The sequence below is a fragment of the Gopherus evgoodei genome, chromosome 9 (assembly GCF_007399415.2).
Source record: "Gopherus evgoodei ecotype Sinaloan lineage chromosome 9, rGopEvg1_v1.p, whole genome shotgun sequence".
Taxonomy (NCBI): domain Eukaryota; kingdom Metazoa; phylum Chordata; order Testudines; family Testudinidae; genus Gopherus; species Gopherus evgoodei.
Window position 1 is genome coordinate 45,852,809 of NC_044330.1, and position 26,585 is coordinate 45,879,393.

General features: G+C 41.0%; 1 protein-coding gene and 1 long non-coding RNA gene across 3 annotated transcripts in view; one reads left to right on the forward strand and one right to left on the reverse strand.

Annotated features, from left to right (window-relative positions):
• Positions 1–26,585, forward strand: part of GPC1 (glypican 1) — a 320,362-nt gene that overhangs the window by 64,544 nt on the left and 229,233 nt on the right. The window lies entirely within an intron of this gene.
• On the reverse strand, positions 1,101–7,697 carry LOC115657289. The gene is made up of 2 exons (XR_004001948.1): positions 7,595–7,697; positions 1,101–2,840 (listed from the first exon to the last, which is right to left on the reverse strand). It is a non-coding gene; the product is annotated as an uncharacterized LOC115657289 (long non-coding RNA).

The window sequence follows — 26,585 nt, forward strand, 5'->3', positions numbered from 1 at the left end:
GTGAACTCTCATCTTTGAAAGACTTGTTAGAGTGGCTGTCCTATTAGCCAAACTTAATGTAATTGTGCTTATTTGCATCTTGCAAATAGCACTGTAGCATTGACCTCAACTGTGTGTTTGAAACCATTATGGAAAGCAGTTATTTTATGGGCTTATCCACATCTCAGTTCACTGGTTTGCTTATGCTGTCTTATTTATGACACAATATACCAGCTTTCAAAGTTCCATTATATAAAATGATTATTTTATTTCTGCTTAAAAGCTAAACCTAGCGGACATTGTTTTCACTCAGCCTTTTCTAGTGAAAATTGGAGAGATTAAAGGGACATTTTAAGTGCCTACATGATTAAGGGGTGGGTTAGACCAACAAGAACCAATATCTCCATGACAGTTTGCCTCTTCACCAAACTTGAATAGGAAGATTGTGGTACAGTCACTGATAGGTCTTAATTAAGTTTCAATGTCAAACATGCTCATAAACAGATATATAAATATACAGGGATGGGTCCTCAGCTGGTGTACATCAGCATAGCCCTGTTGTTTTCAGTGGAGCCACACTGGCTTAAGTCAGCTGAGAATCTGGCCCACAAATGTGTACGTTGGCCTTTTCCCTCCCACCCCCAAACATATAGTATTGAAGAGGGGCAAAGCCAAGGTTGTTGTCCATGAATATTTTTATGTGACTTGGAATAAAATATTAAAAAGTAGTGGTGATGGGAGGATTTAAAGTCCAGGACTAACCTTTGGCTTCTTACCCTGATACATAGCCCACCTCCCCACCAGCCAGCCTATTTCTTGATCTCTAGTCACCTTTATTTTGTTTTTTTAATTTATTTTGCTGTATTGTCCAGCTGCCAAAAGGAAGGTCACATGCCCGTTTTGTGCTGGCACATACAAATAGATGGTTTCTGGCCCACAGAGCTTACACTTAAAGACTCCTATCTTGGAAACACCCATGTGCTTAACTATATGCACATAAATATCTCTGGGAGTATTCACATGTGTACAGTTAAGCAAGTTTGTAAATATTTGCAGGACTTGAGCCTAAGAAGACAAGTGATACTTTATAAAATAAAAAAGTATTTGCTTGTACAAATACATGTATTGGCACATGATTATTTATTAAATAGATACATGCGAGCTAGCCGATCTGCCCTTTAATGCAGCCATCATGAGTTGGCTGGTCTCGTGTAGGAATAGCAGCAGAAGTGGGCCTGGAGAATGGATGTGAAGGAGGAAAGGACAGCAGCGGTACAGATCAGTTCTGGGACAGCATTCTATGCGTTAGGAGTACTATGGAGGAAAGTTCAGGCACGTTTATGTGAGAAGCTGGCAAATGGTCACTCAGAGAAGACTGCCATCATTGGCAGAGCAGAGAAGAAAGGCAATGCAAGAAGAAACATGAGCAGACAAGTAAGGAAGGGCAGTGTTGTGAAGAGCCTTAAAGATGAGGACTGGAAACTTGAACTTGATGTAGTGAGAGGAGGAGGAGGAGGAGATGATTTTTTTTTTTTTTTTTTTAAATCTTGTATATAATAAAGTCACTAGCATTTTATCTGGCCTGTGTAGTTGTGTAAACAGATGGCAGTTTTTCTCTTGAGGCAGCTTTGTTCCTGTGTGAGTTCACTGTTTACTCATGAAGAACCCCAGAGCAGCCAATAATGCTCTGAATTTAAATCCACCGCGATGACATGCGTATCTGTAGTGAAGTGGATGGGTTCAGAATGTGAAGGTTCTGAACGAAACAGCTTGATAGAAGCAATTGCATATTGAGCTCTTTCAGAAAAGAGAGATCTAGGCTTGCTTTTAAATAGTGTTTTCGGAGTGCTGATTAGATTTCTATGTGCCTAGGTACGTATCTGACCCCATTGCTGTAGTATCTGAGTGCTTCTCAACCTCCAATACGTTTATCCTCCCAACACCCTGTGAGGTACAGCAGTGCTGTTATCCCCACTTTACAGATGGGGAACTCAGGTCCAGAGAGACTAATTAGGGGCGGATTTTTCAAGGGCATAAATAGGTGCCAAACTCCCCTTGAAAGTCCGTGGGTGTTGGTCACTAAACTGCCATTTGCACCTTTGAAGGTCTTCACCCAGGTGACTTGCCTGAGGTCATGCAGGGAGCCTGAGGCAGAGCAGGAAATTGAAGTTCCATCTCTTGAATCCAAGGCCAGTTCCTTAAACACTTGAACCCTAATCATTTGGTGGCCATCACAGGAAAAGTAGAAGTGTATGGGTTTCATGTACATGAGCAGGCTTCGTCTCCCCCTCCATCCCTTCTTTTTAGAATAATAGGAATTAATGTGGAAATTTCCATTAGTTCTTCTAGTCTATGCACCCCCAATGCAAGATAGTTTGCTATGGTATGTTTTTAAATGGCTTGGTGAAAGGAAGGCTGCTGATATGTTATGGCATGACAGGCCACAGAAATGTCAGCTGTTGACCTTTGCTTGCGACTTCTATACAGGCAAAGAGCCATGTGTCCACATCATGACTGATTCAAAATGACCTTGTCAAATTGGAGAAATAGTCTGAATTCAACAAGATGAAATTCAGTAAAGACAAGTGCAAAGTGCTTCACTTAAGAAGGAGAAATCAAATGCACAACTGCAACATGGGGAGTAACTGGCTAGATGACAGTACTGCTGAGAAGGATCTGGAAGTTATAGTGGCTTGCGAATTAAATATGAGTCGACAATGTGATGCTTTTGCGAAAAAGGCTAATATAATTCTGGAGTGTATTAGAAGTGTTGTATGTAAGACGCAGGAGGTAATTGTCTTGCTTTGCTTGGCATTGGTGAGGCCTCGGCTGGAGTAGTGTGTAAAAATCTGGGTGTCACCCTATAGGAAAGATATGAACAAATTGGAGAGAATCAGAGGAGAGCAAAAAAATGAGATCAGTTTTTTCTAAACCTTTTATCAGGAAAGGACTCAAATCAATTGTTCCCATGTCCACTGAAGATAAGACAAGAAGCAATGGGCTTAATCTGCAGCAAGGAGATTTAGATTAGATATTAAGAAAAACCGGCAAACTATAACACTAGTTAATCTCTGGAATAGACTTCTAAGGGAGTCTGTGGAATCCCCATCATTGGAGGTTTTTTGGAACAGGTTGCACAGACGCGTCTCAGGATGGGTAAGGCTTACTTGTTCCTGTCTCAGTTCAGGGGGCTAGACTTGATGTTCTCTCAGGATCCCTTCCAGCTGTACAATTCTATGATAGGAATAATAATGTTTCATATAAACCTAGGCTTGCCCAAATCTTCAGACGTGTTGGTGATTCTCACATCCATACAAAGCACCACAGCAGAAATTCCATCAGAAATAATAGATCGTAACGAGTTTAGAGATACACAGAGCTTAGCAGTGTCAGTACCTAGAATGATAATTAGGAACCGCTTCACAGATTCCTCATTCACCAAGAACTCTGTCTTCATTGGGAATTGTTCCTAAGTCAAGCTATGGCTCAGACCTTAATTTTGCTATGGAAAGGCTCTGATCCTTCAAAAACTCAGCGGGCCTGGTTCACTGGTGTGTTACTCCAGTTTTACACTGATTTCAGTGGCACAGAATTGGAGTAAAGCAAAGTAAACCAGGCCCATTCTGTACAATTCCCATCAATTTCAGAGGGAGTTTTGTGAACTGACAGCTTGCAAGGTTGGTCCCAAGAACATTAGAAAACCTGCATGACATGAGGGAGGTGGGAAATTACACAGCTTTGTTTTTAGAGTCTCATCTGTTTAAAAATATTCTTTCTTTTGTTACTCAGTAACTTAGAAAAAAAAAAGTACAACAAAGGAAGGCTACGTTGTACTTGTAGATATATCCCTGTATATTGTCATCACCTCTAGTAAACAACTAGATACAGAAAGATTCTTACACTTGGAAGCCCAGAAGGAAACAGACAGAATGGTAGAAGTAGTAGATGACTGGGCATGGTTATGTAACAATTAACTACACGACCAGGGGAGCAAACTGCTTTCTTTGTCAACAGTTTTGACACATACTATATACTCATCCTGCCATTCTCCTTGTATCTGTATCCCACATTTCCATCCATATCAATGAATGTGAAAAAGCGTAGATTCTGGAACACTGTGCAAGATGCATATTTCACTTAATCTTATTTTAGAAATAAATGTTAGATTGTTTGTTTTCTTCTTTTTATTAACTAAACATGGATGTATAGTTATAATGCGTCAAAGACAGACATTTAGCATTTAAACTTGTTCGCCTTGCAGCATCTAGGCCAGAAAGCAGATCAGTTTAATACTGTACATATTGAATGAAAGTTTGGGGAATTTTTTCAAATGGAAGAACTTTTTAACTACAACAGGTGGCTTAGCTACATGCAATAAATCAGAAAAGTAATTTATGTTTAGTTTATACAAGCAACTTTGACACAAAGTAAATGTACTGATTGTTGCTCTTGTTTTGGAGCTAACTGCAATGGTTTATTAAAGTTATGAATAATTAGTTAAAATAATAAAAAGTATAAACCCAGTATTATGGCTGTTTTTTCCATGAGCCTGTACTGTAACTATTTGAATGATTTTTTTTTCTTTCCAGTATTGATTTGAGTCCTTTTGTCTAGATGATATTACAAGAGGAGGTCAGATTTCAGAGAATTAATTTGAGCATGTTTTTGGTCCTCTGAAGTAATTAAAATACTACCTCATACAATATCCTAATACGGAACTCCTGTGGGAGGCAGAATAAACATTGCAACAGCCTTGTTAATTTGGACCTGCTTGTCAAAAAACAAGGGGCAGTTATTACGGTTATTTGATTTTAATGTAAAAAAATGCCCTTGATGCTCTTGCAGCCAGTGCTGCTAGGAAGACTTACACATATTCTTAACTTTTTGCACTGCAAATAGCTCTGTTGATGTTTTGGCAAAATCAGGTCCCTACTGGGAAATTTGAAGGTCTGATCATGCAGTGAGTTCTGTGAGGGGTGGACCCCAGTATTGTCAGCTCTTCAGATTTTATCATAACTCCTTTGGTCGTTAGTGGTTATTCTTAGTCTCAGCTCTGGGAATTTATGTGAAGAATGTGAGAAGCTCAGCTTTAATTAAAAACAAAACCCCAAAGCCTCCCATTTAAGGAGAAAAGCTTGAAAATGTGACCCAGGTTACACTGGAGACTCAAAGGCTGCAAGGCAAACACAAAGAACTTTAAAATGTATTGGGGTGACCTGTTTGGCTTAAAAATAGTGAGATCTAAACTGATCTCGCGGTTTTTGAGGTGCCTGACTTTTGCTTTTTGAATGTTTGGTTTGGCAGTTCTGGGCCCCTGCATCCATTTAGAACTCATTGAAGTCAGTTGGGCTCCATGGAGCTGCGAGGATCTGCCTTCATGGAGCTCATTGCAAGATCAGGGGCTTAATACTGTAAGTGAAACTGAAGTGTTTTTGTGTTCTGGAATCTCAGTGACAGGATTGTTTTATTTTTCTGAGGTGAGAAAGATGCAGGGAAGATCTGTCCATCCCTTCTAGGACAGATTAACAATTATGAAACAAACATTAAAACCCTCAGCAAACATTTCTGAAAAGCGGAATTAGACATGATCCACGTGCTCTCCCCCTCTATCTTAGGGTTGTTGTGCAGCACCAGCAATAGACTATGAAACTGAGACTTTATGTTTATGCTACAGTGCATCAGAGGTGACAGTCGTGAAAGGAGACATATGGTACCCTGAAGTACCTGCATGTGACAGTAGCGATTCATCTGTGAAGATGCATGGCTAGTCATTTTGCCTTAATGGAAAAACTTCCTCCTGGATGGAAGAAGAATGCTAAATAGGGTAAGATGGTTTTGTGTGAAATTCTTGGTGGTTATATATTTTGGATAAAAACAAATTTTCTTTAAGAATGTATGTATTTGAAAAGACAGCTGAAAACACTTCCCCTGGCAGATCTTGCTGGTTGTCCATATTTGCTGAACTGGAAAATTGTCATAGTCCCGTATTGGATTGCTGTAGTCAGGTATTGGTAATTTAAGAAAGAAGATGTCTCTCGTTTCACATTGATAAACAAAGAATGGAAGAGATTACTGGGTGGGAATGATTATGCAATGGAAGATAGATGCCAAAAATGAACCTTGGCATAGGAATTATGTATGTTCTGGGAATGTTTTGTTAAAAATATCTGCTAAAGCTGTAAAGAAAAATAATGTAGGATATAAAACCAAGAATTTCACATAAAATCCTGTAAAGAAATAGCATGAGACTCCCAGATATTTACTTAGATTTTGCATTCTTCTTCCACTCAATATGATTTTTATTTTTATTTTTATTTTTTAATTCAGGCACCAGTCTTAGAATGAACACCGTGGTGAAGCAGGCATCTGCAGTAGCCCATAGAGCTATTTTAGGATTCTACTTAGCAGTAGTGCAAGAAAGCTACTGGCCTTTATCCTGTAAGGCACTAGCTGAAGCAGTTAGAAATAAGGCTTTAAGGCCTGTGAACTTCAGCAAAAATAAGTGGTCCAACAGTGTCCCTGAGTTTTGGAGAATTAGGAACATTGTACTTAGGTTGAGGATTCTCTACAAAGTGACACCAGGTTACCAGGAACAGTGAACTGATACTAGGCTTGGATATTTTAGAACAGTAATGTTGGCAGATGTTTAACCACAAGATTGCCTTGGCAGTATATTGATGTCAATGATAATAGGTCAAGGTTATTAATCTACTAGCCTGTAGAATAGAGACACCTCAACATTATTAGGGTGAGGAGGTTACATATGGAAAAAGGAGGGTGGTCATTTGTAGAATATTCATGGCAGCCTCTAGGCCTTATAATAAGCCAGACCACCATGTAAAGAAAGATATGGAACATCAGACTTATTTGGCATGCTAGGGATACAGCAGGACCTTTGTCTCTTACCACCAAATCCCCAAGAAAGGCTGTGAATATATGGAAAGAATGATACAAGATGTCTTAACTCTATTTTACTGTTCTCTTTTTATGTGGTTTGGAGCGTGTGTCTTTACTTATTGTGCTAATAACTTAAAGCTTTGCTTTGCCTTCAATGTGAGTGTCTTTGCTGTGCACATCGGGGTTCCCAACCAGATATTGAACTTGATCATCCTGTTTCTGGGACTAGAACCCTACAATCCCCAACTGTTTGTTTAGTAATTCTTTGGAAATCAATAATAATAAGTAACTGCTAAAGAGTCGAGCAACACTGTCAGCACAGAGTTCATTGCACGTTCAGGAGCTAAAGCAGTGTTGGTGTCCTTGCATTTTCATAGCTGAATGTGGAAAAATAACTTCCTTTCCCTTTTGGATCTCTGCAGACTTGTCTGTAATTGGCACAGATAGCCGTTCTTCTGGGTAAAAAATGCTGTCTTTAACATAATGAGGACATTTCTAAAATGAATTTATACTGTGTCCAAATTACATACACCCAAGACTCTGCGAGGCTAACAGTGGAATAACTAAAGTTTTAAAGTAAGAAAAAAAGAATATCCCCAACAAGAGTGGGACTATAAATTAATATAAAGCCTTCAGGAGCTATTAATCAGCATTGTAACAGACCTCCACTATCTGTATAACAACCTCTATACAGGGTAGTCTGTCTCAGTTACATTACCTCTGAAATAAACGCTTTGGTCAGGATTGGCAGGCAGTCATCCTCTCTTTAGCTGAAGAATTCCTCAGTTTCTGAAAAACGTGTGTCAGGGAGTCTGTAGTGTACCGATGGCTGAATTCACCATCTGCTCATTACTGATATAAAAGCTTAGTGGGGTGGAGGGGGTAGAAGGGAAGAACTACAAGCAGCCAATAAAATGTTTCAGGAGGCTAGGTAGGTGCATGTGTGGAGAAGAGAGGGAAGAAGATAGAGATTGATCAGTGACCAATAATGAATGTAGACAATGGGTGTGATGATTTTTTTTCCCCAAAAGTGCTCAGCTTTTCCCATTAAGGCAAAAATAAGAGTCAAATTACTTAACACACAATATGAGAAGTGACAATGCAAGTTTACTCATTCTGTCCTCAACTGATCTCACCTCTGACCTGGAGGGATCTGTCCCTGAGGGTGAGGTTAGCTAAGTCTCCTGGCTCATTCAGTACTACCCTGTGCTGAGAGTGACCCTAATACAAGACTGATATGTGTCATTCAGTATCAATAGTAGTGGCATCTTTGGCGCCAAGCGTTAAGACCAAGAATGTTTTTCACACAGGCCACTGTAAGGGCATGAAATGGTTAAGACAGCTGATCACTACCAACCTAGTCTGTTTGCAGACGAGAGATCTAGAAGTGAAAGGCTCCCTAACTTATTAATGTATCCTCTAAGCCATCCCTTCACCCTTTGAAAAACAAGGGACCAGATCCTCAGCTGGTGTAAATTGGTGTAGCTCAGTCGAGCCCTGAGTGTGTTTACTTAAACATGACAACACACTTTATGGCAAAATTTTAGGATTCATTTATGATCTGTTTAAAGATTTGCTCAGAAGGGTCAAAATAGAATTCCACCAACCTAACCTACTTTTCTACCATTCATAAATGACTGGCCATACTGTGCCACTGGAATACTGCATATTCACTATGATTACAGTTTGTGAATTGTAGACATGGTTGTGTTTGTGCTATTTTCCTCACTGGCGCTCTCAGTTTTCTACAAAACAAGCTCAGCTTAAGTAGTGCTCACTTCTGGTTTGTTCATTATGTGCCAAGTTTGGTTTGCGCCCCGCTCCCCAATGTTTCTGTCTAAAGCTCTGCTTCATAGTGTAGGTTTTGTTATATAAAAGATTTTGGTTCCTGGTTTTTTTTTTTTTTTTTTTTTTTTGGTGGGATGACGGGGGAGGGAGAAGGGATTTGTGCTGCTTTGCTGAATCTATGAATGCAAAGCAATGAAGGCAATAATTTCTGTATCTGACTGCTCACAGGGTTCTGGGGTACTTAATAAAAGCTGAACTGTAAAAGTCTCTTGATTTGCTCGCTCTCATGCAAAACACTGAAGTCTGGCATTTCACTTTGAAAGAGCTGGCTGACTGTTCCACTAGTTTTGTTCCACTTGATGTTCCCATAGACTTACAAACTTCTGATTGTCTTGGTTGCATTTAGAAGGAAGAAATTTTGAAAAATTTGCTACGGAATTGCTGTTGGGCTTAAAAAAAAAAAAAAGAAAAAGGGAGACTCTCAAGCACTGAGTTTGTTCAAATAGAAAAGGTTAAGCTTGCTGCAGAGTTGTCCTTCCTGAATCTCATCCTGAGTCCTTGATTATACAACTCTGATTCCTGCCATTTTTGAAGCAGTGATGTTGCACTTTTAGAAAGAAATTTTCAACTGTCTGAACTGTAAAGTCCAAACAATAAAAAGAAGCAAAATTTGTGCCTGCAACTACTTTTTTTCCAATGAGCCAATTATGCCTCAGTAGGAAAGTACTGTGTTAGCCTGGCTGAAAAATACATTGTGATCATAATTAGTTTGTTAGGAATTTAAATTACTGCAAAAAGTGATATGATGGAAGCAGTTTCTTTATGCAAATGACAGAAAAAAGTAAAGGGGGACGAGAAGGTTTTTAAGAGATACTGTAGGGCAAAAACTCCTCATAAACAGGGGACTTCTCTTATTAGGCTTCTTTCCACTATATCAGTTAAAACCATTTTCAGGTTTTAGCAGGAAGATTTGATGTTAAAACAAACAGACAAAGATTCGCGTAATAAAATGAAGTACCTGTGTGAGCAGTGTGAGCATTACCATGATTTAAAGAAAGTAACATATATTTCCTACCTGATTCACATAATAGGTGAGATAGAAATTGAATTTGAAGGTGGAGAAACAGCTTAAAGGTTCAAAGCCACTTCTGCTAATGCTAGTCTGAGATTAATGAATGGCTTTCACTCCAGGGTGGTTCTTATTTTTCTGAACTTGAAAGTCTTTGCTGCAATAACATCAGACTATAATTAGATTGACTGGAAAACTGAATTATCTGCAAAGAGTTACGCAGATCATGAATGAGGTACATGAACTTTATTTGTTCATCGTAAGTGTGTGTCACCTTCAACAAGCAGCAAAACAATTTCAACATTTAATAAAATAAAAGGAGTAGATGCCTGAAGTTGTTGGATATAGACCCAGTGACATTAATTATTCTGTCCAGATAGAATCATGGCATTTTTTGGCCGACAAGTTTTCTGGGAACATTCCTAACTTAATACTTTTGAATGTTGTATTGAGCCACCTTGACTTGAAGTGCTGGGGGAGTGGGGTTGATATATACCAGATGAATAAGTTTTCCAATGAAGTTAACTGAACAATGGTGAACCCACTGAGGTTGCGGGTGTTCGGAAAAACATTTGAGTATTTTTAATGAAAGTTTGTTTGTTTTTAATAAGTACATATTTATCTAGGCTTTAGTTTTGTTAAGGTAAAACTTCCATAGTTCAGGAACATGGATGATGATGTTGTTAAATTATTATTTAGTATTTGCAAAGGATCTGAGTATCAGTCTGCTTGACTTCCTCCGGAGTTATTGGTGCTCAGTATCTCTCAAACTGAGGCCCATAATTCTAGCCATGTGATGGACACTTTACGGGCAGGTATTAAGAAAAGGGTCCCCATCCTGCTTTCAGTGAACTCATGACAGAACACCTCTTGGCTCCAGCAGAAAGATCAAGCCCAAGGTACATGCTTCAAGAAGCTTTCAGTCCAAGCAATCGATCTTGTAAAGTTACTCATTGAGATAGCACTTACCAAGGATGAATAGGTTCATTGATTTCAGTGTGATTACATGGTTGGATCTGAAATCCTTCTAACAAAGGTCCCAGTTCTGGGATATTCTCTTTCAACATTTCAGTTTACAGCTAGGTAGGACCCATAATTTACAGGACAGTGTGCTGCCTTGGGGCCAGCTCTCCTCAATGACAGTGCTCTGTTATGTCTCTAGGCCTGGATATCCCATTGGCGATGCAGTGCATTGCATCATTACTACAAAGCTGACTGACATGAGTTCACTTTTCTATGAGATCTGGCAAATAAGGGCAAGAGTTTTATAAGGGCTGAATAAAATGTGAAGCCTATACACCTAATAAGGTTTGCATTTTGAATTACAATGGAATGAATTTCCCTCTTAAAAGGAGACATCGTCTCACTGCTGACTTTGTCCCTTGTGTTTTACAAGGGGATAAAAAGAATATGCTAAGCATGTTTTGCTGTATTTCACATTCTTTGGCCTAATCCTATATTCTCAAGGTCACTTTTTCTCTAGAAGAAGCTTCCCCCTGCGAGATCTACCTTTTTGTTTAAGCCCATAGGTGTTGGCAACATCCTTATGGAGGTCTGAAAACTTCAAATGTATTGGTAGTAGAGATGCTTGTTGGGGCGTCTGAAGACAATCATCTGTGAAACCATGCTTTACTGGCTTTTCTCTTGAGATCCACCTACTGTCAGATTAAATGGAGAGAAGTCACCCTCAGAAAAAAACCCTTTGAAGACTTTCTTTTAGCTGTTCAACTAGGGTGCCTGCAAGAGAAGGAATTAACTTGATAATTGGAAGCCTTGGGTTAGCAGTCATATCATATGTGGTTGTGATTGATTGAGGGTGGAGTGCACAAGCAAACTTTTTTAATGTTGCTTTTGCACTCAGTTCCTCCTGTCTGCTGCTATCACTTAAATGTAACTAGAGTGAGTTAGCCTCAAGGGAAGGTGGGCTGCCCAGACTTTTTCCAACTGAAGACAGCATTGGCAGAATGCCTTAAACCTCAGGCCTGTGGCTAATTTACATAGACTAGAGGCAGACTGCAGCATCCTAATCTTCAGTATAAAGGTACAGGCTGGCTTCTCCGAAGATGGCGAGTTGGATGCTCGGAATGGTAGTTGTCGTGGGTTTCTGAATTAAAGGGTGGTCCTGGGCTGTCTTGTCCTACAGAGAAGGAATAGGAAATGGAGTGCAGTATAAATGTATAGTTTAGGGGGCACCACAGCCCGCTGCTGAGCAAAGCCTGCCTGCAGAACACAATTATGAATAGTTCCATTCAGTCTTGGCCTTCCTTGTACAGAGAGAGAATAGGAAACGCTAGTGCTACAGGTTCAAATATCAAAGGTCGCCATGAGTTCAAGTTACTGTTTTACCGCAGAATGTTATATGATTATTGGAAAGTAATAAGAAATACTGGGAATAAATGGGGAAAGCTATTTAGTCACTAACACTTGGTCTTTTTAATACATGATTTTCCTCAAGGAGCCATCAATTTGTTTCCAGAATGACTCTGGTGGGTTTGCCTCAGTAACCTTGGCTGGCACATCATTTACACACATTTATTAATCTTCCAGTCAGAGGGCTTTCTAACTTTACTTTCCAGCAGGAGATTTTAGGGGTTTTTTTTGTTTGTTTGTTTTTGTTTGTTTGTTTTAAAATTTTATGTGATTATTTTTATCTTTTTATTTACCTTGAATCTCCCCCTTATGGTGACTCAAATTCCTTGACACACAATGTATTTTAGTTTTTTAAGGATTACAGCTGAGTTAAAGGACACAAAATAAATGTGAATAGCCAGCACCCGCTCTCTGAAGAGACAGCAGTAATATTCTCCTCCTTCCCACATATCCAGTGCCTTTATATGTCTGCTCAAGAACCCCCAAAATACTACAGTTTGAGTATCCCTTCTAATGGCAATGGAGGTTGATCTGTTTCAGCACTGCTTCTATAAGAGCCTGACTACCTTCAGGCCTGGTCTACACTAAGGGGCAGGGTCGATGTAAGATACACATCTTCAGCTATGTGAATAGCGTAGCTGAAGTCGAAGTGTCTTATTTCGACTTACCTCCCGTCCTCACGGCGCGGGATTAACGGCCGCGGCTCCCCCTGTTGTCTCCGTTACTGCTGCTCGCTCTGATGGAGTTCTGGAGTCGACAGGAGTGCATTTGGGGATCGATATATCATGTCTAGATGAGACGCGATATATCGATCCCTGAGAAACCGATCGCTACCCGCCGAACCTGCTTTCTATAAAGAAGCTGCATTTCCAACATGCTCTATGAAACTTCAGCTCCTTACTTAAGCATGGGAGTCATGTTGTGATTTCTGATACCATCTAGAAAGCAGGAGCCAATATGCAGAAGAAATGCTGTATCTTAGACTGTAGGAGATTTAGAGCATGGACCCTATCTTTTGTTCTCTGTTTGTGGCAGAAGCTGTACAATATGGTCATGGCCCATAACTGGGGCTTGTAAGCACTGCCACATCACAAATAATTGATAGTACCTGTTGTTGTGTGTTTGTTATATTTGATTTATTATAATCAAGTGGTCTATCATTTCAAGGGACAGAATTAGTATAAAAGACAAATCAAAAGCGGTCTGGGAAAGCAGAAAAAAATCAGAAGTAACAAGATAATGACAAGGACTCAAAAGGGAGTTTATCAGCTGGGGTGGGCAGAAAAGGAAAACTAATTAGAGAATGAAAAAAGCAACAAGTGAGAAGAATGGATGAGTGGAAGAGAAGGTAGGAAAAGGGGAGAAAACTGGTAAGAGAAGACAAATGACAAAATTAGCGAAGACATTTAAATGAAAGAAAAGATTGTGCACTCCTTGGGGAACAGATCTTGTTTTCGTGTCTGCCACTAAAGCACCGTGCACATTTCTAAAAAATAAATCCTTTGCTTTAACCTCAAGTTGCTAGAGTTATTTTTAAACCCGCTTAGGGTGACTTGCCTTGTAAGAGCTGTCTTTTTCCTCTAGTGCTAGGCAAATGGTGTTGATCTGATGAGTATTTGGCTTCTCACCTAATGTGTTGCCTGTTTAGAATTGAGCGAGAGATTTTAGGACCCTGCATATGTTGAATCATCTGAAGTAGGGTGCTTGAACCACTGCATTAACACAGAGTAATTAATGCTGAAACATACTAGTAGGTTGATTCTTTGTGCTCCCTAGCGGAGTGAATTAGGGCCTGTGCCACAGAAGTCCTGCAGGGATGACTTTTGGAATAGCCAAGTTTTGAGGAAAATGTCAAGGTAAAGGGTAAGTCTGGATGATGATGTGGTGTTGATTCTGTGGGACCTACGCATCCTCACCTCCTGCTGTAGGGGCGCTGGGGCCAGATTCAGTTCTGGGAAGCTGAATCGGTGCTAAAACTTCTGTTCAAAATTAGCATGGAATATAGGGGGCAATACTGCCTAATTAATTGAAGTCAGTGGGAGTTTTGCCATTGACATGCTACAACTCCCATTTTATTTACGGGGAATTGAGGCATAAAGAGGTTAGGGGTATGTCTATACAACAGCGAGTCTCAGAGGCCAGGTCTGCAGTCTATACATTCCGCCTCGGGTCCTGAAGTTCAGGGAAGGGGACAGGCTTTGGAGCCCCAGGGGAAGTGTCTACAGAACAATTTTTGTGCTGTAGTACGAGCCCTGTACTCTGAGCCTCACTACTGTGTAAGTGTACCCTGAGCAGCCTGCCCACGGTCACAAAGGAAGTTTGCGGTAGAATAAGGAATTGAACCCAGGTCTCTTGAGTTCTAGGCACTTGCTCTGACCACCAGACCATCCTTCCCTGTTTAGTCTTGAACTGGACTCCTTGTTGTTTTTGTGGCTACAGACTAACACAGCTACCCCTGGCATCTTGAACTTGCTTCAAGTTTGCAGTTGCTCTAAGTTATTGGCAGCAGCTTGTTAAGTATAACAGCAGCTCTTCACCTAAATCAGGGCTCAGCAACTCTGGCACACGGCTCGCCAGGGTAAGCACCCTGGCGGGCTAGGCGGTTTGTTTACCTGCCGTGTCCACAGGTTTGGCTGATCACGGCTCCCACTGGCCGCGGTTTGCTGCTCCAAGCCAATGGAGGTGGTGGGAAGCCACGGCCAGCACATCCCTCGGCCTGTGCCGCTTCCCGCCACCCCCATTGGCCTGGGACGGCGAACTGCGGCCAGTGGGAGCCCCAATCAGCTGAACCTGTGGACGCGGCAGGTAAACAAATTGGTCCAGCCTGCCAGGGTGCTTACCCTGGTGAGCCGCGTGCCAGAGGTTGCCGACCCCTGACCTAAATGCTTTCTGCCTTTTTTGGTCTTTGTTTTTTGTCTCCTCTCCTTTCAGAGGATAATCAGGGTAGTGTAGAATTGTTTTCTACCCTGTCTAGCTCTAATAAATAGGAGAAGGAAAACACGTGCTTTCTTCTATTTAAAGTTCTTAACCAATTTGTCTCTGTTTTCATGGCAGAGCTTTTCCTATCAGCTGCTGCGTGGGCTGATGACAATATTAACAACTAAACCAATCACTTGGAGATGCACTGACATTTCTTACAACATTTAAGGGCTGTTAAATTCTGTCTCTTCCTGTCAGCAGTGAGCTAGTGGAGAAGGGAGTGATTCTGGAGCTATTTTTCTTGAGCAGGAAAAATACAGGTTTGGGGCACCTGGGGGCAGCACATTGAGCTATGCTCCATATAGTTCCTTTTTAAAGAAGATGATGGTGTTCCCTCCAGAGAACCCACTCCTATATGCCAGTAGATGTCCAAGGATTGCAAGGACCTGTTGCTTTGACCTTAACACTAGTAGCACTGCCAGATTCATGGCACAGCCCCACAGCTTAGTTCTTAAGGCAGTGCTACATCTGAATGCCGACTGGCACCGCACTTGGGATTAAAACCTGACTACACCCTCTATCTCCTTTGATGTACATGGGCAAGGGCAGCTAGAATTTGTGTGTTAGAGGAGGGAAGTGCTGGTTAATCTCTTCCAAGGGTGAATCTCTGTATTTTTTTGAAAGAAAAGAAACTTTGACTTGGGAATAGTGTGAATGTGATGGTAATTGTGATGTTAGTTTGAAAGTGGCAGATGTCATTTAACACATATTACAGTAGCACATAAAAGCCACCGCCAGGTATGGTTGTAAGAATGTTAATGAAACAGTGTGGGCTGTAACGATGTGCTGCTGCATCACAAAGTGTAGAAAAGTATTTATATGACACACACCCTAAAATCTCTACAGCATCTGGTCCCCTGCCCTTCTTTGAACACAGGATGTGTCTCATGAAGGAATTATTTAAAACAAAATCTAAAATCTGAGTCTAAACACATTGACAATGACAAACTATCATTCCAATCTTTCTACCTGTAACTGTGGCAAAAGGCCAGAGTCCAGGATAGTCAGAATCATCCATACCTAACGTTTTATCTCTTTACCAGCTCCTAAAAAGAAATGGATTGAAGTTAAAAATACCCTGACATAAAGCATGACATTTCCTGTTAAAGGAAAGTACAGATTTTCTTCTAGGTAGGTTTTCTTTTAAGTTTAGTTGTGGGACGAAAAGAACTGATATGCAGCAGTATTCCCCTTTATTTGAGAAGTCTGTGTTAGAAAATGCACTAGTTGAACTAAATGGATTTTAAATCCTTCTGGTTTAAACTGGTGCAAACACCTAAATAGACATATTAAAACGGATGTAACCCTTGCTTAAACCCATTTCACATGCATTAGTAAACCATTGAATGAAGCTAAAGCAATTTAAGCAAGAGTTAATCCAGTATAAATTTGTGTACATTAGGTGTTTGCACTGATTTTAAACTCGATTAGTTTGTTAAAGTCGTTTGGCTTTTCTGCTGTAGACTAGGCTTCCAGCATTACTCTAGCTGAGACTGTTCCATTGAGTTTCCCCTTCAGGTGAGGAAAGCTTGCTAGAGCAGTGTTTCTCAAATGCAGCCAATCGAGCCGCATGTGGGCTTTTCTTGCTGCCACAGCCTCCTGGACTATGGTGGGGGTGGGAGGGTAGACCAGCAGCCCCCCCCTCTGGTGCTCCTGGGGGCACAACTGTGGTGTTGGTTGCAGGGATCACCAGCGGGGGCTGAGCCCTGCCACCCTCTGGAGACACCTGGGGTATAATGCTGGAGGAGCAGGCAGTTGAGTTCCCCACCTTCCCAGAGGTGATGGGGCTCAGGCTTTGGGCTTCAGCCCTGATATGGCAGGGCTTCAGGCTCTGGTTCCCTGCTGCCTCCCGTGGCTACCCACCCACTCACCTCCATCACCCCAGCTCCTGCTGCCTCCCACAATCCCTCATCCAGGGCTTAATTTGTTTCCATATTTGCTGGGATTAAGTCTACTGTGAAAAGTAATACTTGTATGTTTGTTAATATCACTTTTCACAACAGACTTACTAGCTAGCAATAAATAAATTACAATTACTTGAATGTGTGTTTGTGCATATTTATTTTTCCTAAAGCTAATTAAGTATTTTAGGAAAAGGTGTGAAAGCGGCCCCGAGCAAGAGTTGGTGGCCACACTCTGAGGCCACCAAAAAAATTTGTCCTGAAAACCCCTGTGCTAGAGGAACATCAGTGTGAGTTTGGGATCAGTTTCATTTTTCCCTTCAGAATGTTTGCATAACTGTGGGCCAGGAAAGTTCCATTTTCATTTGGACTGTGAGCTGCTCTGTGTAATCCCTATACTTGCATTTTGTAATATTCGTGCTACATAAAAATGGAAACACAATCCTAAAGACAAATGTCTCGGTTTAGCACCTTCTCCAGTGTTCTGAATCTTAACTGTGTTGCATGTTCATACCCAAAGGGTGCCTGAAAATGAGAGAGCCCAACCCAATGGCATTTAGAGCCCTGAAGTGAAAAACGAGCCCATAAGGAGTCTGTTCAGAACTGCAGGTTTCTTAGTGTAAAGCTCACCCAGAAGTGGGCGGTCTGCAGAAGGTCTCCAAACCCAGCAGTTCTGCAACAAAGCATATGTGGGCCTGTGGAATGACTGCAGTCTGGACCACACACCCCCAGTTGATGGTCTGTACCAGCTCCAGATAGGCCACTCTTGGGAATAGGGCTGTGGGGTGGGTCAAACAAAGGACTGGGATCCGACCAGTCAGTTTGTGATTACAGAGGTCCAGTGGCCACAAATTGCTATGTATGTGGTGAGCAGTGCTGGTCTGACCTATTTTTAGAGGAAGTTCAAGCCTTTTGTGGGTGGGCACCACTTTCTTCAGATCCTGTCCTTACCCTCCCACTGCACTAGGATGCAGCCCCTCCAGTGCTTTGGTTGCCATGGGCTTGGGCTGTGTACAAGAAGTGCGATATGTGGCCACAGTGTTCTGCTTCCCTAGGATTGGGTCTGGTGGTGAAGTTCTGCCTTAAATCTAGCGAGACAGGACAATGTGAGCAAAGTAAAATGTTTTTAAAAATCCAGTAAAGGTGACTCAGTGGAGGACACTTATGAGGATGACAGAGCAATATGGTAGCTCCCCAAAAGGAGGAAGTACAAACTGCCTTTTAGCCAGTCTCTAATCATAGTCCTTGAAGCTCACTGTCATTTAGTGTGCACTGTGTTTTGCATCTGCAGTCACAGCATCTTCACCTGCTTCCATGCTGTTCCTGAGCTTAGTTATTCTTTTCTGGAAGATTATTTCAAGTCGAGTCACACAAGCCTGTCTCATTGCCTTCTGATGTTTCTGAATAAATCTCTTCCAAATCGTAATGTTTAATGGCTGCGCCCAGCTCACTTATCACCTCTGCCTGACTAGCCCTGTAATCATGTGGGACAGTGAATCTCTAGCTCTATTTTCTGATATTTTACATCATTGGCCTTCCTCTCAAAATTCATATCCCATTTCCTCCCAGAGTGCCCTCCTCCCACATCTACTAATTGTTTCCTTTATAGAGTATTGTCTAAGGATGTTTAATTGCAATAAGATTATAACAGGTCTTTGTACATTTTGGGCCAGCTCTGGGTGTGTGTGGCTGATCTACACAAGGCACAGGTCAGGGGGGGTATTTTTGGGTGTGGGTATATGTGCTCTCATAAACATAAGTGTGTGCATGTGTATGCAAAGTGTATCTTTTAAAGCTCTCCTTTGCACTTCTCTGACCCTAATGCAGATTCTGTGTAGGGCTGGTTGGCTTGCACCTAGACACCTTGCACCTGGTGTAATGAGCATTACTGCAGTAGAGAATTGGTCTAATGCAGCGGTATCCTGGCCCCTTTCCATACAGCCACATCGTTTCCCCCTGCTGGCCCATTAGCAGCCAGGAGGAAGCATGACACAAAAGCTGCCTCTCTACGGCCTGGTCCACACTACAGCGTTAAATCGATTTAAACAGCGTTAAATCGATTTAACACTGTACCCGTCCACACTACAAGGCACTTAAAATTGATTTTAAGGGGTCTTAAAATCGATTTCTGTACTCCTGCTCAACGAGAGGAGTAACCCTAAAATCGATATTACTATATCGATTTAGGGTTAGTGTGGACGGAAATCGAAGTTATTGGTCCCATTCTTTTACTGAGCTACCCAGAGTGCACCGCTCCGGAAATCGATGGTAGCCTGGGACCATGGACGCACACCACCGAAGTAATGTGCCCTAGTGTGGACGCGTAAAATCGATTTTATAAAACCTGTTTTATAAAATCGATGTTAATTTCGATTTTACTCTGTAGTGTGGACATGGCCTACATGACCTTACACTGGGGCAATCTTTCCTGGACTGGGTAGGCCAGTCTTAGAGCCAGATTGTGTCACTGTTGCACTGCATCAGAGACCATGATCCGTATTGCCTCCAATTACTGTGTTCATACTGGGTTTTTAGGCCATGTCTCTAAGCTTCTGCTAGATTGCAGTACAGAGAAATGCCCACCTAGATTTTTCTCAATGAGCTGCTGTCTTCTTTGTCCATGTTACAGTAAATATATATTACAACGTACACACATCTGTCCTAATTGACCATTTTTTAAATCCCATTTAATTGCTGTTTAGATTGTCCAATGTGATGTAGAAAATGGTCCTGTAAGTGCTTATTGCCTTTCCCCACAACCTCTTAACATCAGTGTGAACTAAGGGCATTGCAGGAAATGTTCAGGATTAATACTATTATTTTTATTAGCAGATGAGGAAAGGAGTAGAGGATCAGACCCCTCAATATGTGATCCAGATAAGCCCACAAGTTGTGCACAGGTTGGAAGAGGGTTTTATATAACTAATGTCCAAGCCTTTTATTATGTGGCTGTTATCTATGCCATAGTTTTGTTACAGTAGTTTCATGTGGTGACAATGCTTGTGTAGCTACATGTCCTGGACCTCCATCTTGCAGTTGACTCTGCATGGGTAGATTTTAAATTAGAATCTCTTAGTGCTCAAATGTTTGTACAGTGCCTAGCACGATGGGGCTCTCATTCTGATTGGATCTTTCGGTGCTACTGTACAGTGTATGTGTGTGTCTTATTGTGTGTAAATAAGTGTAAGTGTGTGTGTGTATGATTGTATAATTAAAGTATTCTATAATAAAACACTCCCCTGCACATCTTTTTTCCCCCTGGGGAGGAGATGAGAACAAACATGTGACAGATGTTAGTCACATTGCTTAATGCACTGCTCAAATACTTGGTGATGAGTGCGGTATAAGAATCTACATGCAATAGAATATAAATATTAAATGTTCACTGGGTGTACCTATTTGTACATTTCATCAATAAATATGCAACCAATATTCCTAAGTTTGCCGATTTATAAAGAGGAGAAATAATTAAATTCATATAAATATGGGGAATTTCTGCCACTGGATACGGGTTAGAGCTTTTCTGATGTAAATCACTGGTTCAAAACGTGCTCCTAACAGTGATGGAAAGTTGTTGTCATGTCACAGCTATTTAGCTGTGTCTGTGAAATGAGTTGGAGGGCTTAGGTCAGTTCCTAACAGAGAGATGAAAAGCACCAGCAAAAATTCCAACACAACTGGCACTCATTGACACTTTAGTGACAGCCTTTGAAGAATAGTCATGGAGTGAGTGGACAGAGACTTCATACCATCATAGGTTTTTACAGATTGAAAAGACCTATTAAGTTCCTTAGATCATACTCAGCCTGGAGCAGGATTGTACAATGAAGTTTATCTTTTTAGTTCTTTGTCCTGTCCAGTTTTAAATGACTTGGCTGACACCGATTCTCTTGGAACTCCATTGTACTGTCTAACTGATCTCACCAGTATGCTTTTCCTGGTGTTCATCATAAATTTTCCATTGCTTATTTTTTACCATATTCCTCCTAGTTTTACCTCTATGGATTTACTGTTACCCATACTGAACTATTCTTGCCCGTCTTGTTGGCCAGTGTAGCACATGCTATAGTAAACCAACTCTTGGTCTCAATACAGAAGCGTCATTCACCTGCCTTTTAGTCATTTGATATTACAACACCATGATTGTGTGTGATACAGAAATCACTAAGAAGAGGCTCATCACTATCAAGTTCTGGCTAGAGGTGATGTCACTATCTATTCATATGGCTCCAGTCCAAATTTAAGGAGAAATATTTTTAAAAAACTGACTAACATTTCAAGTCTCACTTTTTTCAAAAATCCTTTCTATTTCTAATATCGCTAATCTCTGTGTTTTTTCCATACCAGAGCCCTTTCCAGCCTTCCCAATAATCTGACTCAAGTTCTCAGCTCTAGATCCTTCCTATAGACCAAGGGTTCTCAAACTGGGGGGCAAGACCTCTCAGGGGGTTGTGAGGTTATTACATGGGGGGTTGTGAGCTGTCAGCCTCCACCCTAAACCGCACTTTGCCTCCAGCATTTATAATGATGTTAAATATATAAAGTGTTTTTAATTTATAAGGGGGAGTCACACTCAGAGGCTTGTGTGACGGGTTGGATCACAGAAACCCCCTTGGAGGCTGCCACCTGATGTGCCAAGACAACTACTGCTCCTGCTTTCCTGCCCTGGCAGCTTAGGACTTCAGTGCCCCGCCTGGTTTGAGCCAGATCCGCTAGCCTGCTGCAAACCCAGACCCAGGTCTGACCCACGTCCCCTAACAGCTGCTGACTTAATTGAAAGCAGCTTACAGAAGTGTTCTTGTCTTTAACACTCAGATGCCCGTCCCAATGGGGTCTAAACCCAAATCTGTTTTACCCTGTATAAAGCTTATACAAGGTAAACTCATAAATTGTTTGCCCTCTATAACGCTGATAGAGAGAGATGCACAGCTGTTTGCCCCTCCACCCCAGTATTAATACCTGCTCTGGGTTAATAAGTAAAAAGTGATTTTATTAAATACAGAAAGTAGGATTTAAGTGGTTCCAAGTAGTAACAAACAGAACAAAGTGAATTACTAAGAAAAACAAAATAAAACATGTAAATCTAAGCCCAATACAGTAATACAATTGAGTACAGATAAAATCTCACCCTGAGAGATGTTTCAATAGGTTTCTTTCACAGACTGGATGCCTTCCTAGTCTGGTCAAAATCCTTTCCCCTGGTACAGCCCTTGTTCCAGCTCAGGTGGTAGCTAGGGGATTTTTCATGATCGCTGCCTCTTTTTGTTCTGTTCCACCCATTTATATATCTTTTGCATAAGGCGAGAATCCTTTGTGTCCCTCTCTGGGTTTCCACTCTCTCCTTCTCAATGGAAAGACACCAGGTTAAAGATGGATTCCAGTTCAGATGACATGATCACATGTCACTGTAAGACTTCATTACCCACTTGCCAGCACACAGGTATACAGAAGGACTTACAGGTAAAACAGAGCCATCTGCAGACAATTGTCCTGGTTAATGGGAGTCATCAAGATTCCAAACCACACTAAATCATTAATGGCCCACACTTTGCATAATATGCCCTCAGAGTTATACTTCATATTTCTAGTTTCAGATACAAGAGTGGTACATTTATACAGATAGGATGATCACACTCCATAGATTATAAGCTTAAATACCTTACAAGAGATCTTTTGTGTGAAGCATATTCCAGTTACATTAGCATATTTTCATAAAATCATATAGAGTGCAACATCAGCTTGCTATGTGAAAGGGGTCACCAGTACAAAAGTTTGAGAACCACTGCTGTAGACCGTCTGATGTTGAGGGAGACCGTGGTGTTGTATTTGCCCCTTGGCTTGACATTAATGGTTGTGCAGCAATCTTGTGAATGTCTGTTGATTACAACAGAGAGCCTGTTGAAGCTAAATTTATTTTATCAGTCTCTTGATGGAGGAGTACGCCACAGTTAAATATGTTGTGTATTGACTTTCTCTTTCTCCTGTTGAAAAGCTTTTAAGTTGCTGTACTTAGATTAGTTTTTGCATCTTGTGCAGTTGTCCTCTGGTTCCAAACAGGCACTGGGCTAGAGCGCCTGTTCTGTCACTAGGACCGAATTCCTGCGAGCCCTCCGTGTGCAGAACTCTCACTGAAGTCAATGGACATTTCCTGTGCTAAGGACTTGCAGGGTTGAACCAATTTTTAGTGCAGTAGCACTAAATTCATAAATTATAAATGTGTTCATTATATATTGTGTAGAACATAAGCCTTTCTGAAGTGAAAGAAGACTGGGCACATCCAACCCAAATTTTTATTTAACCCCCTTGTTAGTGAAACTAGGTCTAATGAAGCTCAGAAATCAAAGTCAGACATTTTCCCCGAAATGATTTTTTTTGACAGGTATTAGAACACACATGTGAAGTTTAATTTTTAAGCCCTAACAGGAACTGTAATTAATTGATCACTTGCAAAGTCCTTGAAAGTTAAATATTCCCGATATTACCTTTTAAGATTTGGGACTTGACTCTGTTCTGATTATGAATTAAAGATTATTTTTTGAATCAGTGAAGAGATACAAAGAACTGGGAAATAAAGGGTAGGGACTTGTAGTGTTCTGCTGTCATCTCTGGACAAGATTTTGACAGGTAATGGAAAACTTGATGCTCTTTTAAGTCTCAGGGCTTAGCCAAAAATCTTTTGAAGATAGGATTCCATAAAAACAATTTTTTTATTTTGATAAGAATTTTGCATATGGGATCAGATACAAACTTTGTATAACACTGAGATTTGGTTATGCAGTATTCAGAAAAATCTGGATTTACCTGTACATGCAATAATTTGTGGGTCTCTGTTGTGGTCTCCTGCTGTGAGTCAGTCTCTCTCTCTCTCTCTCTCTCTCTGTGCATTGAGATATGGGCCCATTCTGCTTTGTTACCCTTGTGCAAGCCCACCACAGTCAAGACAAAAGCAGCAGGGATCCCTGAAGTCTGTGGTTTTACTTGGGTGTGCTCTGTACTTACCTGATCCTGTATTTTTCACTTCATGCATCTGATGAAGTGGGCTCTAGCCCACGAAAGCTTATGCCCAAATAAATTTGTTAGTCTCTAACATGCCACGAGGACTTCTCGTTGTTTTTGCTGATATAGACTAACATGGCTACCACTCTGATACGTATGTTCCTTCCATATGTGCACATGGTGTGGAAAAAGAGGGAGCACTGTTTTCTGAGGGAGAGAGCCTCAGCTGTGGCAAAGCAGAGGGGGGTGCAGCTGGGGATGAGAAGGAGGCAAAAGGTGGCAGACTGCCCTCAGCACAAGCTAGACATGCCTCAGGTCACTACTAATTTGTGCTGGCTTTTACTGGCTCTCTAGAACCATTATGCTAGCAATGATCATTAGAATGCACCAGACTCCAACTCTGACCCTTCTCACCCCTATGCTGTTAAAGTCAGTGTTAAGTTCCTTTTGCACCACTCCTAAGTGTGAGCAGAATCTGGCCCAAAATGTTTGTTTACTTAAGTCAGTCAAGAGAAGGAAGCAACCAGAAAGAAAGGAAAAGTTACTTTCAACATTTTATGCTATGAGCTCAGCACATATTTCACCCAAAATATAGGAGACACACAAAGGAAAATCAGAATATGGCACTATGTCTAATGTGCGCGCGCACACACACACACAAAATGTTTCTATCCTGGCAAAGCCCTATTGTAGACACAGTTATAATTAGCAAAAGTGTTTTTGCCAACAGATCCGATTTTGTTTCGGGAACTAGTACTAGCTATAGCAGCAAAAGAATGCTAATACAGCTGTAACAACCAGATGTAGACATGGCCTGAAGTTTCAGAAATATAAAGCCTAGTTTAATGTGGAGAATAGTGTCCCTTGTGCCATACCCAGATCAATAACCAGACTGAAGGGATTTAAAGGCTCCAGATAATTTCACAGTTCCTTTGCCACGACTTTCTTGAGAATACTGTCCCCAAAAACAAAGTTTGAGACTTGGTGATAATTAGCAAGATGGTTGGCATGAGAAGATGGCTTCTAGAGTATAAAACTACCAATCTCGAGTGCTGCTGTGATTCCGTATTTAGAGGGAAGTGTTGACTCTCTATAATGTTAGTAGACCAGTGTCTCCCCACAAGATTTTATCTACCAGGAAGAACACAGGTCTTAAGGCTGCCCAAAACATAGAGAGAAGGCATTATATCATCCCCTCCACAGTATGGAATATAAATTATATTGCGACAATACCCAGAGCCCTTGACCAAGATCAGGGCCCCATTGTGCTAATCTCCGTAGAAACCCATAGTCAGATACTGTCCCTACTCTGAATAGTTGACAGTCTAGTAGACAAAATGGACAACGGATGAGAAGGGAAAGAGATGCAGAGAGGTGCCCAGGATCTCACAAGTTGCTGGTTAAGCTGGGAATATGACCTCGGTCTTCTAACTCCCGAGTTCAGTGCTTAAGTCAATAGATTACACTGCCAACTAGATCTGCTAACATAGAGACCTCCAGTCTGCTTTGGATCCCAGTGAATCTCAACTGTGGAGTTGTCTGCGTAGCCACAGGACACGTATGGGAATGACAGTGGAAATGCAAGGTTTCCTGTGTTGTTGCAACAACATACTGTGCTCCCTAGAGAACTACAACTAGGGTACCAAATCCTTTCACAAATACCCTTTAAAAGTAATTACCAACTGGACCAGAGCCAAAAAAGAGTGATGCAGAGATTAAAGAATTATGAAACATTTAGCCTTTGTCCAAGCTAGCCATTCTCCCAGAGGTCTGCACCTCTGTTCTTATATATAGAAGCCCGGTCATTGCTATTAAGGATCTTGAAGATTTCTGGAGCAGTTTATGTTATGAAGGTAAGAGAGGATAAACCATCCCTTCAGAATTTAAAAATGTATAAAATGAACACATTACTAAAATACACTTTAGAAAAACGCACTCCCTGATTCTGTATCAAGTTTCAGTCCTGGGAAGATTGTTACTGATATGAGTTTATAATGCAAAACCAACAGATTTTTCCCTCCCGTGGACTATTATTATTATTAAAGATATTTCATAATACAGAAGCTATTACAATACTATGTGTTTTTGCATCCTTTTTTAAAATTAAAATTTGTGTACAGAGCCTGATCTCACTTTCTGTGAATTCAATGAGAGTTTTGTTGTTGACATCAAGGGGAAGAGGATCTGACCCATAATTTGAAAGAGAAAAATAAATGGGGAGGGGGTGTTTGTTTTTGAAAGAGAAAATGTATGGTGGAAGGTCAGAGGACAATTTATTTTGCTTCCTTGGGGGAGTTAAGATTGGCTGCAGATCAGCAAGCAAAGACTTCCAGAAATACTGTTTTAAATAAAGAATTTGGTTATCAGCCAGGAAAAGGCACTCGAGTTTTGGCACTGGTGCTTCATATTAAACACTGACAGGCAGCATATTGTACGATAGTCATTACAGTGACAGTAGGAAGCTAATCAGTGGGCTAGGTGGAGAGGTTTAAAGGGAGGATTAGAAGGAGACTGTTTTTCTTGCAGCCTTCCATGGTAGAACATAAAGAGTGGTTTCTTTTGTAAAACACTGTCTTGGGAGTTCTAATTCTCAGAACATTTGCAGT